Below are 13,313 nucleotides of genomic sequence, written 5' to 3' on the forward strand. Positions count from 1 at the left end.
TACAAGACAAACTAGTTTTACAAGAAATGAGAACCACCATTTCTTATAATATTCTTGACCTGAGTTAAAGAACCAACGAAAATAGTAAAGATTTGTATAGGAAGGTAATATCTTAGATTCTTACCATACACGTTGTCCTCTTTTTATCTATTGACGCTTTTGATGCAAGGCAATATATTATCATACAGTATGTCCTTGGAAGACAAATATTATATGTTTCACATTGTTTCTACAATGGGGATAGCAAGAAACATGAGGAAGTGTTTCAGACATGGTAAAAGACATGAAGCCTTTTTGGGGGGAATGAAGATTAAAATATAGAAAATTTCAATTATGCATATGATAAGTATTCACCATATTCATTACATAACCATATTACATAACATTAGAGCTGACTTGAGAATTCACATACAAATTAACAAACATTATTTTTTTCATCTAAGTTTTCATTGGCAATTTGCATGTACAACAAAACGCAATAAGGCTACAACTACAAAATGACAAAATGTATAAAATCTTAAAAACAATATAGCAACAAGTACTGCTGCTATGTGTTGTACCCAATTTGAAACCTGATTGTGTTACAAGAAACTCCTTTATTGTCATTTGTGTATGCCAAAATTGTGTCTGGTTAAAAAAGTATTAAATTTTGACCAAATTAGAAAATAGTGATTTTATTATTCTCAAGGAGAAGGAAATCAAACTTTTAGGGCAGAAACTAGAACAAGTACCAGGCCATTAATGCCCACATTTTTGGCAGAACCACATAGAGGAGCAACACAGCAACAGGAAGATGGTGAGACGGGAGACCTTTGAAGACTATTGAAGGGTGTATGAAGCACTTAGAGACGAGTTTCACGTAGTGATGTCTTTAGCAGATTTTTGCACCATTATAGGAATAGACCCAGGAATGGGAGAAGCCAACTGTGGGCAAAAGATTTGCAGAGGAAGTTGGGCAAATTGTCCATTCCGAACTTTGATGGATCTAGCCATTGCACTGTTCGTTCATGGGTGCAGAAGTAGGATACATACTTCCAGTTGAATCTGACAATGGAGTCGGAGGCAACCAAGTATGCTACTCTTCACTTGGATGGCAAAGCACATGTGTGGTGGTACCATGGATTGGGCACCTTAGGACATGCTCACATTACTTCATATGCCGACTTCACACGACGATTGATTGATATGTTTGACAAGAAAGATTCTGAATTACATTTTTGTGAGTTGGTTAATTTGAAATAAGTAGGCTTGATAGATGCATGTGTCTGAATTTCAAAAGCTTTAAGTTATGGTCACTGACATTTCAGACCATAGATTGGTTGTACTTTTTCTGGAAGGGCTGACTAAGCTACTTCGTGGTTGGGTTAAAGCCTTTGATCCTCCTACTCTTACTGCTGCCATCAAGAGAGCTCGCCACATGGAGTTTTCTACCCCTAAGGGAAAGCACAATCATGAGGATTCCAATACCAAGTGAAAGAAATCATCTCAAGAGTTAAAATTTCTAGCCAAGCCATGCAAGGAAGATGATAAGAAGCTACATTTTGAGAGCAAGAATGAGCTGCATAAGTTCTGCTTCACTTGTAAAGAGCCATGGGAGTCCGGTCATAGTTGTCGGTGAAAAGGTAAATTGGATTTTATTGAAGTTACATCCGATGTTATGACACAATTGTTGATACTTCAAAGAGTGACAACGAGGAGCAAGATACTACAGCCTTAGCACATGGTGCTACAACTTTACTCCCAGGTACTAAGTATCTACCATTTAAAATAAGAGGGGTTGTTAATGGACAGCAAGTGACATGCTTGGTAGATAGCAGTGCAACTCATAATTTTGTGAGTGATTGCTTGGTGACAAGGCGGGGATTGCCAATGGAGGATTTTGCAAGATTCCATGTTATGATGGCAAATGGATTTAAGATGAGATGCAACAAGAGGGTACCACAAATGAGTGTTGAGTTCCATGACTACACCATCAATTAGGATCACTGAGTCCGTTAACATATTAGGAATTCAATGGTTGCATTCTCTTGGACGATATGTTCAAGATTTCTAGTAGATGGAGTTGGAGTTCACGGTGAATGGGAAGAAGATAACACTCAAGGCTTTGGTGGATGAAGCACCAATGGTAGCATCAGCGCACATGATGACAATTATGAACAATCATGATGTGATTGAGTGGGCAGCCTTACCAGTTGATTTTCCAAGTTTGGGGCATGCTGGATGGATAAGAGAGAATCATCATTCTTCCATTAGAAATCATGATAGATCCAAAATTTGGAATCCATTAATCAGTTTGATAGTGGGAATGCTTCTGAATGATAGTGTCATAGGTTTCAGCAATACTGACTGCATCGGAGTGGAGTAGCAGAGTGTTGTAGTGTTGTTCATATGGCTGGTTTGGAATCTTGATGGTGCAACAACAAATTGCTTGTGGGCAAGCAATGCTTGGGCAAGAAGGACTGTAATGTCCCTATATTTTATAAAGTGACTTAATTAAATTAATTGATTAAGTTGTCCAAATAATTAATTTTATTTCTAAAGGATGACTTTAATTAAAAATAAAGTGAAAATAATAAATAATAAAATAAGTCACTTTATTTAAATTTGACAAAAATAGAAAGTATTTAAATTTCTCCAATTGTAACAAATATGGAAAGTATTTAAATTTCTCCATCTGTGACAAAATGGAAAGTCTTTAAATTTCTCCAGCTGTGACAAAGTGGAAACTATTCAAATTTCTCCAGCTGTGGCAAAAATACGGAATGTAACAAAAAATGGAATGATTCTTAATCCTCCTATTCTTCTAGATGTTTCCTAGAGTTCTTTATAAGGAGGCAGGCTCGGTGAAATATGATTATGATTATGATTTTTGAAATGTTGATTATGTTTGATGCTTGTATAAGCTAATCTTTAAGGACGGAAATCTTCAGAAGATTGACAGAAGGGTTGGACTAAAACCTAACTTTTCCTAAAGGGTGGATTCGTGACGAAGTTCACTGGGCAAATTTGTAAATCCTCCATTAGTGACAAATTTGTAAGGGCTAGAGTTGTTCTAGTAATAAAGATATTTGCCGTATTGAGGTATCATATGGCAGTTCTATGATTTCTCCTATGGCTAGCAAGTCTGTAGGTCTCTGATATAAGGATGTTTGCTTACACTTGTTTAAGTGTCTACTGTCACCATATTTCCAGTTGTATAAAAGAGCTACTGTGTAAATGTTTGAGTGCAGAACCTGTGATTTTAGACTGTTTTATGTATTTTGAGACCAGCAAATTTAGAGATTTTTGTGCTCGGATTTACATCAGAATTATTCTGACTTCTTATATTGCATTGAAGCCCCTCAAGAGTATATATAAGTTCAGATTGCTATTATGATTTTATGTTGGTTATGCAATTATCTCTTTTCATTTATGCTTTATATCAGTAACTGCATGCATCAAATAGACATACATATCGAATCTGAAATTTCTAGAACAATACACAGCAGCATTAGGAATTTGAGAAGTTCAGAAATAGATGTTTTATGGTAAAAAGAGTGGAGATATTGTCATTTCCCTAGCCTCCCAATTTGGGGATGTCACACTGAAGATAAAGACATGCAACTCCAAACTTAATATTGTTTGAGATTATGTTCATTTCCAATGTGTACAGCCTAGACTGGCATATGAATTTCCTGTAAGGATGAACTCTAAAATTTATTAACAGCTGCAACATTTATCGTAGGAAGAACTGCTCTCCAAACAATGATACAACTTCACTTATCATGAAATAGGTGATTACAATAGTGTCCAGACACTTCTTTTAACAAGAAATATTTTCACATATTGCATATGTACGACCATTTTGTTGCAATTTACGAACTGATATCTAGCTATTCAAGAACTCATAATCATAGTACATCCTCAATCGAAAGGGCGACTTCTCACAAAGGCCAAAGTGTATGCTAAAACCCAGTGCATAGCTCCAGCATAATCTCACCCAGAAAAGGACACTATGGCCTGACAAAAGAAGGTATGGCCTGACAAAAGCAGGTATGACCTGCTGGAAAGAAATAGTCAGAAATCTGCCTTAAATCAGAATTGCATGACAAGATATTAGGAAGCTTCCATGGTCATCATGTAGGCACATAGAAAACTCTTAACATTAATCATCATTCTCTTCATTTGTATGACCTGTAGAGAGTAGAGACAGTACAGTCTACTTTACTGATGGTATGGCCAACAAACCCTTAGACAACAATCTAAAATAATAATAATAATAACTTATAAATTATTTGATCAGATTTTACAAACTTTGGCACCTTCCATCAACACTATTGCAAAGATACGGCCTAAATTGAGTAGTATGACCAGACTTGGGACTATGAAAGTTGTACTGAGATTTAAAAGGGGTGAAACTGTCTGTTGATGTGTTATTTATGCACTTCATACACAGAATAAAATACCAAGTATCGTCTCGAATGCTAAGCTATGCGATCATACGAGATGACTCCAAGGTTTCTACTATCAGGTCTTCGCGTGTGGATAACTCAATGGTTTGATGTGATATTTCTGGAATCACAAAGAAGACTTACGTTGAACATGAATGTTGTTGGAACATGAAGACTTACTTAACTTGAAAACAAAGAGAAAAAGGAATTAAGGGTTGACAAACTAATCTAATTCTAAGATCAATGATAACAATTGATGATATTTGGATGGACACATTCCTTAAACTAAGCTTTGCTTTGTCATGCTAGGAACAACTTCACAAAACTAGTGCTATCTTCTGAGGATGATACAGGTTTTCATATCATGAACATCCATTCAAATACCCAAATATGGCGCAACTTGAACATATATCCACAATTGAACTTCGCACAATAACAAGGTTCAAGCTAACTTTGCACTGTAGCTTACATTCAGCAAACCACAAAAAGTATGAACCAAGGAATTATCAACATCCACACACTTCTCCATCATAATCTATGAACTTCAACTAAAACTTGAGAAGTAACAAGAAACCATCCAACATATAGATGTTACACAGAGAAATCCACCATGCTTCAATGAAGATCATGTATTAAAATCAACAAGTCTTGGAAACAATTCCTTCTTTCCTCCTACTCTACTCTACTTGCTATCTAATTTCTATCTATCCACTACTATCTATTAACTATTAACCTTCACAAATGAGAATATTGAGCCTTATATAGAGGTCTCATTACAATTTGAAGGCTCAAATCGATTCCAGATCAATGGTCGAGATTACATGAAAAACCCTAACTAGGGTTAGTTAAAACTAACTCTTCTCTAGCCAATGAGAAAATTACAATATGATGGACACATGTCCTACATTGAATGTGAACCAATGAAATATGAGGTTAGGTATCTTGAAGTTTGCACTTCCATAGGATGAGTCAAATACATTGTATGTGGACGTCTAACTTGGAAGAGCCTGATTGGGTTGATGATGACTAGATACCACCTCAACTTGCCTTGTAGACTTGATACTTCATCATGAAGGACTGTTGATAGCTTGGGCAATATCTCTTGATACTCAACATCTCCAAGCTCAATGTGATGTAGGTGAAGGCATATTCCCAAATTGTATCAACTTGATCAAGTCGATCTTCTAACTTTGATTAACTCTTCTAGAACTATCCCCTTGATCTGCTTACACAATTTCGCCTCCTACCTCAGGAATTCCTTCTTTGTGAAATGCATTTCATCCTTTATACTTGTATTGATCTTGAATCCTCTAATCCTGGTGCTCTTTGCCGAGATTCCTTCTTTGTTGCACTAGCGATGGTTCTTCAATTTCCGGAGGAAATCCAAGATTGCAAACATTTTCCTATCATCTCCATTATGTATACTTAATTATCCTTGTTGAAATCTTCTCTTAAGCCTTGACATATTGACCTCTTTGTCTTGTAAAGCATCTTCCATGTGGTGATTACATTCTCAAGGTTATGAAGTTTCTCTTCATATCACTTAATCATCCTTATGCTTGTGTATCTATACGTCCTCTTGCAATGTTGAACTCTTCAGATTGAGGACCTTTCTCCTTTGTGAATAAGATCCCTAGTCTTGAAAATCTTTAATTTACTTCCTTTGAATTTGAATACTGCTGATGTGTCTAGAATCGCATTGCTGCAAACTCCATACGGCCAACGCAGAATAGAATAAACCAGCTGAGTATCCTATCCTCTCTTGAGATAAGGAAGTCCCTAATGCTATTTTCTCCGTTTGATCAAAGGGGACAACCTCAAGGTTTCGTTTGTCAGGTCTTGACTGTGGGATTTCTCAGTGGTTTGATGTGTTTATGCTGGAAACACAAGGGGGACTTACAGTGAGATAGGCGATTGATAGATAAGTTCCTTGAAATCTTTATGATCTTTCTTATCAAATGATTTCAATTGAGTTAATACTGTTTTCAATGGGACTGCGGATTCTCTTGATGAAAAAGGGGAAAAGGAGGGAAGGGTAGAGAGAGAGATACATGAAATATAAATTTTAACTAAGATAGCAGATTCAGTAAACAGACGGACACCTCCAAATAACTAGATTAAGCATCACCAGCTGTTTTAGCACAATACTTGCATAAATCTAGTGCAATCTTCAAAGGAAAATAGGATTTTCATGTTATCAACTACAACATTAGAACTTTTACATTCATAGTGAGTATTCAATAACCGAACTAAGCATATAAAAGGTTCAGATTAACCATGCAGAGAGAAAGGCAATCAGCCATTCCCTAATGGTGTGAACTATGAGGATTCTGTCGGATGTTTGTTTGAAAAATGCTATATAAAGGAAATAAGCATAACTGAAAAATTTCTAAATTAATGAAGAAGGAGACCATGCACTCACAAGGAAATTTGGAAACAGTCTTAACTTTGCATTAAATCCTGTAAATTTTGCCAGAGCCTTTGCAACAATTCAAGAACTTCTTATAAAATGAGGGAAAACCAGTCCCCTTTAAATAGGCTCCAAAATTGGACGAACAACCCAGATCTAATCTAAACAAATGGCCCAGATTCATCCATAACACATGGCTGCCCATACCCATAAATGGGAGGCAAATATCAACAACCACCCTAGAATGGGCAATAACTACCCAAAAAGGATAATTAAAACTCATCCAAAATTATCCAAAAAGGTGCATTCATAAAGTTTAACATTTTAGTTGACTTGAAAGTCAAATATGACCCTTTTGGCCAAAAGTGCACTTTTCAAAATTTAAAAAGGAAAAAAGTGCATTTTTAGGAAATCACTTTTTCTTTTCCAGTTTCAAATCCTTTTATCAAAAACTGACTTTCTTCATGCAAGTATTCTCGCCAGAGATCTCGACCTGCTGCACGTTCCTCACAAACATACTCCTGAAATCTGATACATAATTGGAAAAGCAGACTGAATGGAGGCATAGGAGGATGGTGAATTTTATATTGCATGCCCTCGAAGTATTGGTCTACCTGCTTCAGACCATCTTGCCAACTGGAACGATTATGCTCAAAGCACAACATGTCCGAGTGGAATTGACCGGCAAAGCCTAGGTTCTTAGTGGAATAAGTGATCTTATTTGTTCCCAATCTTTCCTCCCAAGCTAGCGGTATCACTTCATCGGATTGGTCGTTTACTCATCCCGAAACCATTGATCGAAGGATTATCTTGCCAAGTTCCTACATGGTTTTCAGAATTACCTCGCATGCATTATGTTCTCTATCGATGATTTCCTTTGCATCATTCTTCATGTTGATAGTCCAGTACCATTCTTTGAAAATGCCGATACCATGAGGGTGCAGGATGTCAGAGAGTGTAGGGATCTGTGCCTGGGTCCAAAAAAGAGCGTTCAGGAGGGGAAGACTAGTGGCAGCCACTTCCTGGATGTGGAGGGATTCCCTCTTTACCTCTAATAACTTAACCAAAGTGGTTTCTCGGTGGCGAGCCATTTCCTTCACTTCCTCAAGGATTCGTTCTCCCCTTCTTCTGATGCCTTGTATCCATTCCTTGACGGCCCTTGCGATGTCCCGTACTCCTTCAAATTCTGTTGTGGTCCTCTGTGCCAATGCTGTCGGGGGAATGTGGGATTTAGAGGCATTGTGTAATGGTCTCAGGAGTTGATCGATGTACCCTTCGGCCTTGCTCAGCATGAGCCCGATACATATCCTTCTCAGCCGTTATCTCTTCAAGTTGCCTGAGTATGTTTTGCACTGAATCCTTGAATTCCTCTTTTTCTTGCTCCTTAGTGGCTCGTCCAATGGGGACAGTCGTGATGCTATAATCTGCCAGTGTAATCTGATCTGCTGGCTTGTCTACAGGTGGGGTGGCAATGTGAAGAGTGCGGTTCCTTTGCTCGTCCTTGGTCACTCTAGAATATGCCTTGGGCTTTTTCTTCCCCTTAGCTTTAGCTTGGTCTATGCATGAGAAGATGTCCTCCAGATCAATAGGGGGTTTGGTGGCGGCCTTGCGCTGGGCTCTGGAAATCAACCATTCTTGAGGTACTGCCTGGGCTGATAATATGGTTAAGTCTACATTCTGTCCTTTGATGTTTTCAGCCGACTCATCACAGATTCGCAGCTGTTCTGCTACCGGAGGGGTGCAAGAGGTGCCAAGTTCATTACTTGCAGCTGAACTTTCTCCCACTTCACTGAACAATTGTCTGGTGCCTTCGTGTGATGGTCGCTCTTTAGTCCTTTCGAGCTCGCGGGTCTCCTCTGCCCTTTGCTCTCCTTCAACGGTGGAGTCATCTTTGGTTGTATTATGGAGCAGCAGTTCATGGCGGCTCTGTTGGGTGGGTTCATGCACTTCGATCCCTTGAATGGATGGAATCTCTCCTTCCTCTATTTGGTTACCCGGTTCGGTTGATTCAATGGCTCTTAACTCAGCTTCTAGCATGTTGGGCGCAGGAGGATCATCAGCTTCAAACGCATCAATGTCACTCTGGGAAGGCGGAGCAGGTATATAATCTAATTCTACTACATCGTCAGACGAACTAGGGTCCTTTGACGATGAAGTGACCTCTGGTCTCCTTATAGGAATCTTCACCCTTCTTGTTCTCTTGGACGTCCGAGTCCCTCTGCAAGCCTTAGCCTTCTTTCTCTTCTCGGGTCTTTCAATTTCTTCCCTGGGTGCACTGGACGTTCCCTCATCTTCGGAGGATTGAGAATCGAGGCTACCCATTAGGTGGTAGGTGAACTCGACTCCTTCGTGCATTAGTCTCTCAATCTACTGATGTAACCATTGGTCTGTATATCTTGTCGGGGCTGCCATGACTGCCTCAAAATCGGTGATCGGGTCCTACGACCAATCAACATCCGACAAAAGATGTCTTACTGCCTCAAATTCCCCGACCTGGAGGCAATTTCCTGAATCTGTGAGTTGATCTAGGACCCGACGATATTCAAAGAGCCGCATTTACTGCACACTCAGCCTAGAATATTCACGTCTCCGGGCCTCATAGTCATCAGAGCAATTTTTCCAATAGTCTTCAACTAATTCCTTTGCTTTGTACCGCCTGCCATAGGCTCTCTTTGCTAGATTATCGTGATCGAAATATTTTCTCGGAAAATGCTCTTGTAGGCCATAAGAGGCTAGCTCTGCGAGGGATTCCTCTGCTAGGGTGGGGGTCTTCAGATGGACATCCTGGTTGCCTATAATCATGCAGAATGCGAATCTAGCCTGCTTGCTCTCTCTAAGTAAGGTGTCGGCCGGACGTGACTGCCTTGCGACCTCCATGAGAACTATTTTGTCGGTTGGGTACCGTGGAAGTCGAAGAGGGGCACCATCAAAGCCCGCTATTCGGATATAGGAGAACCTTGGGAACTGGATGAACCAGGCCTTGTATCTCTGTACTAGAATAGTAGCTTGCTATGAGAGCCTTATGTGCAACCCTTCCTGCATTAGCCTGACCAAGTGCATTGTGAAGGCGTCATTGACGCGCTCATATTGGCCAACTGCATAAGTCGGGCTGTTCTTTTCTCTCTGAGCTATATTTGGTAGTGCAGCTGTGGGTAACAATCATAGACCTTTACCTAACCAGGCCCATTCCCGATTTCACCTTTCATTATCAAACCTGGCAGTGGCTCGTTCTTGGCGAACATGTAGACCAAGTAAGATGTCATAGTGAAGTACTTTTTGCTCTCGAGTTCAATTAGCTGAGCGTGGATGTTGTCGCTTATGATCTGGGTCCAGTCGAACTTAGACTTCCCAGCGAAGACTTGTTCTGTAAAATAAAACATTCACTCTTCAAAGTAGTTGGATTTAGGAAGTCCCATAACTCGACTGAGTAATGTGACCATATCCCCATGCTCATTATGAAAGTCACTTCTTGGGGTCTTTTTCCCAATTCTGGTGCTTGGAAGCCTTCTCTCCTTGTACTACTCTTCGTTGATCAGTGTTCTGCATCTGGCCGGATTCATATCATATGCCCCCTGTGCTTCATCTATAGTTGTGGCCGTGGGATTGTTTGGGAAAGGAATGTCGAATGCGTCACCAATGGCCTCGGGAGTGAAGTTTGCGAGAGTCATATTCTCGAGGAGCACTAATCTGGACCCTGGCTGATAATGTCGGGCAACCTCTACCACTAACTCATAGTTCTGTATTGCTGGAGGAAATCCTGCCGCTTGGGCAATGCCACTTTCCACCATCTGTCTAGGCTTGCCATATGCGTTAGGGGAGAAGATCCGATTCCTGAAGTCCTGGATGTCAATATGGCCTAGGTCGGTATCACCAACATTGTCCTAGACGCTCTGAACTTTTGATTCCCTCAATCCTCCTCTTTGATACTGATACTTCATCCTTTCAACTTTGCGTGGGATATCTGACTTGGATGCTCGTGATGTCTCGGCTGTAGCGGGCATCTTTGATGATTCTACCGCCGATTTAGGCATTTATCCTGCACAGCCGGACGCAGATTACAAGGCGATACAAAAGAAGTAAGGCGAGTTAGACAGAGAATACTCAAGCACTCAAGGATTAATTCAAAATTTAGATTGGAAACATAGTGATATTGCTAGCTGAGAGCTTGATTGAGAAAAACATTTATTCATGAAGCTTTTGATCGCGAAGTTATATTTAAGCACTTTCTGGATTAATTTTCAAAAGGGACAAAGCTCGAAAAGTTCTCCTAAGTTTAAAAAATGCAATTTCTAGTTAAATCTTAGGAGCAAATTCTAATTTTTGACTGCTTTGAATGATGCTTTAATAATCGGAAAAAAATGCGAATTTTGAAGACTTAAGCACTCTAATCAATTTTGCACAGGCATGCATCTAATTTAAAAAAACCATTTCAGATGATCAAGAGAGACGAAGCATACTTACCTGATGAAAATGGATAGCGAGAAATTGCCCGACTTGTTGTGCAAAGACAAATGGATAGTTCTACAAATTTTGGAATTTCAATGGTTATCCTTCAATTCAAATTTTTGCGGTTGTTGTTTGGAAAGAATTTGTCATTTTTAGACTAAGCGATTTTACCTTGGGCAATTGGTAATCTGAACTTGAATGTTTGGAATGGTTTGTGTCAACGTTTTACCTTGAATGCAATTTATACTCTCTGGCTTCTCTTTCAAAATCTAACGTGATCCTCCCTTACACGAAATTTGGTAGTATGGAGGGGTTTTACCAATTTTGAATTCCTTATTTGCCCTATGCGTTGCGATTTTGAGGATTTATGGCAAACTTCGGAGCTATGGTGTTGTGATCTTCAGAGGAATGGAGGGGTTTTGCAAACTTAAACTGCACTTTTCGCACCATTTGGCTTTTTGCCAAACCTGCCTTTGCTTCTTCGCGGCTATCCTCTAGCTCGCGATTTTGGCGGAATGGAGGCTTTGAAACCTAAACTACGTTTTCCTTGACATGCTTAGACGCCTTCACACAAACTTCAGACCTTGGCGATTTTTGGGGCTTTCCCGTTTCGCGAGTTTATCCAATTTTCGGACCTTACGGCCCCTTTTTCAACTTCAAGACAAATTCGAACCTTAAGCGCATTTCTGCAACTTAAATAAACTTCGGACCATTGGCACACTTTTGCGATTTTGAAAGAATTTCGAAGCATTCATGAACTTCGGACCATTTATCGTATTCGCTAACTTGGAGTTTTCGCGATTTTTAATGCCTTCTGTTGAATTTCGGAGTTTTAATGTTTTTTTGCAAATTTCGGAGACTTAACGCCTTTTGGCAAATTTATCCAAATTTTGGACCTCAAGGCATATTTAGCAAACCTATCCAAATCTTCAAATTTCGGCCCCAGGGTCTGAAATTAGATGACTTAAGTGAATTTCGGACCCTTGGGGGTCTTTTGCAAATTTAAAGGCATTTTTGGCCCTTTTGCCAGTTTTGTTAACTTTTGAATTTTTGAGAATTTAACCCCAGGGTCCGAAATTTGGCCCCTTGGGCAGTTTTGGCAACTTTTTAACCTTTCAAAATTTTAAAATTTTGGCCTCTGGGTCCGAAATTCGGCCCATAAGGCAATTTTGGCAACTTAAGTGAAATTTCAGACCTTGGACTAGTTTTCGCCAGTTTTCGCAATTTCGGACGTTTTGGAGGTTTTGTGAATTTTAAGGCATTTTTGGACCCTTGGCCCATTTTGGGAATTTAACAAATTTTGAAATTTCTCTCAATTCGGCCTGAAAGTCCAAAATTTCACTCCTAGAGCGATTTTGGCGATTTTAACTTTCTCCTTGAGAAGCGCGAGCTTGGGCACTTGGGCGAGTTTTGTCAACCTTGGCATTTTGGCCAGGAAATTTGCTCCTCCTTCACTAGTAGGCGAAAATCATCCTTCATTCAAATCCCGTAAACTTCGTAACGACAAACCTCATGCAATCTATCTCATCGCGAAAAATGACAATTTTGGGTCGTCATGCGACCTTCAAACGAGCTTCGCCAACTTCTATCACCTTACGCCTATCCAAGGCGATTTCACAATTTTGAACAAACTCTTGGCATTGTGCCCAAGGGCTAGACTAGCATAATGGAATCATTGGCTCTTTCCTTTCAACATCATTACTTCACGGACCAATCACGGGCTCGCTCGAAAGGACGCAAGACACTCCGCGCGAAACTCAACAAGGCGAAGACGGAAGGCTCAAAAAAGGGAAGGGGAACCCTATCGGCAACAGGGAGCGTGTGCAATGCACAACAAATAACACTGTGCATTCCATCTTCTCCTTCATAGTAAATCTCCTTGATGCTTCTTGCAGTCTGCACCTTCATCTTTCTCCTTAGTCAAACCTACAAAATAAACAAGGGTGGCATCAAATACATATGATATAGGTTTAGCCAACCTCGAATCTGATATGTACTCTAAACGATGGTGAAATTGTGACCTGATT

General features: G+C 39.8%; 1 protein-coding gene across 2 annotated transcripts in view; it reads right to left on the reverse strand.

Annotated features, from left to right (window-relative positions):
* LOC131041883 (magnesium transporter MRS2-A, chloroplastic) overlaps positions 1-13,313 on the reverse strand; it is a 411,268-nt gene that overhangs the window by 112,255 nt on the left and 285,700 nt on the right. The gene's annotated exons all lie outside the window — the stretch shown is intronic.

This window comes from Cryptomeria japonica, chromosome 1 (genome assembly GCF_030272615.1).
Source record: "Cryptomeria japonica chromosome 1, Sugi_1.0, whole genome shotgun sequence".
NCBI classification, from domain to species: domain Eukaryota; kingdom Viridiplantae; phylum Streptophyta; class Pinopsida; order Cupressales; family Cupressaceae; genus Cryptomeria; species Cryptomeria japonica.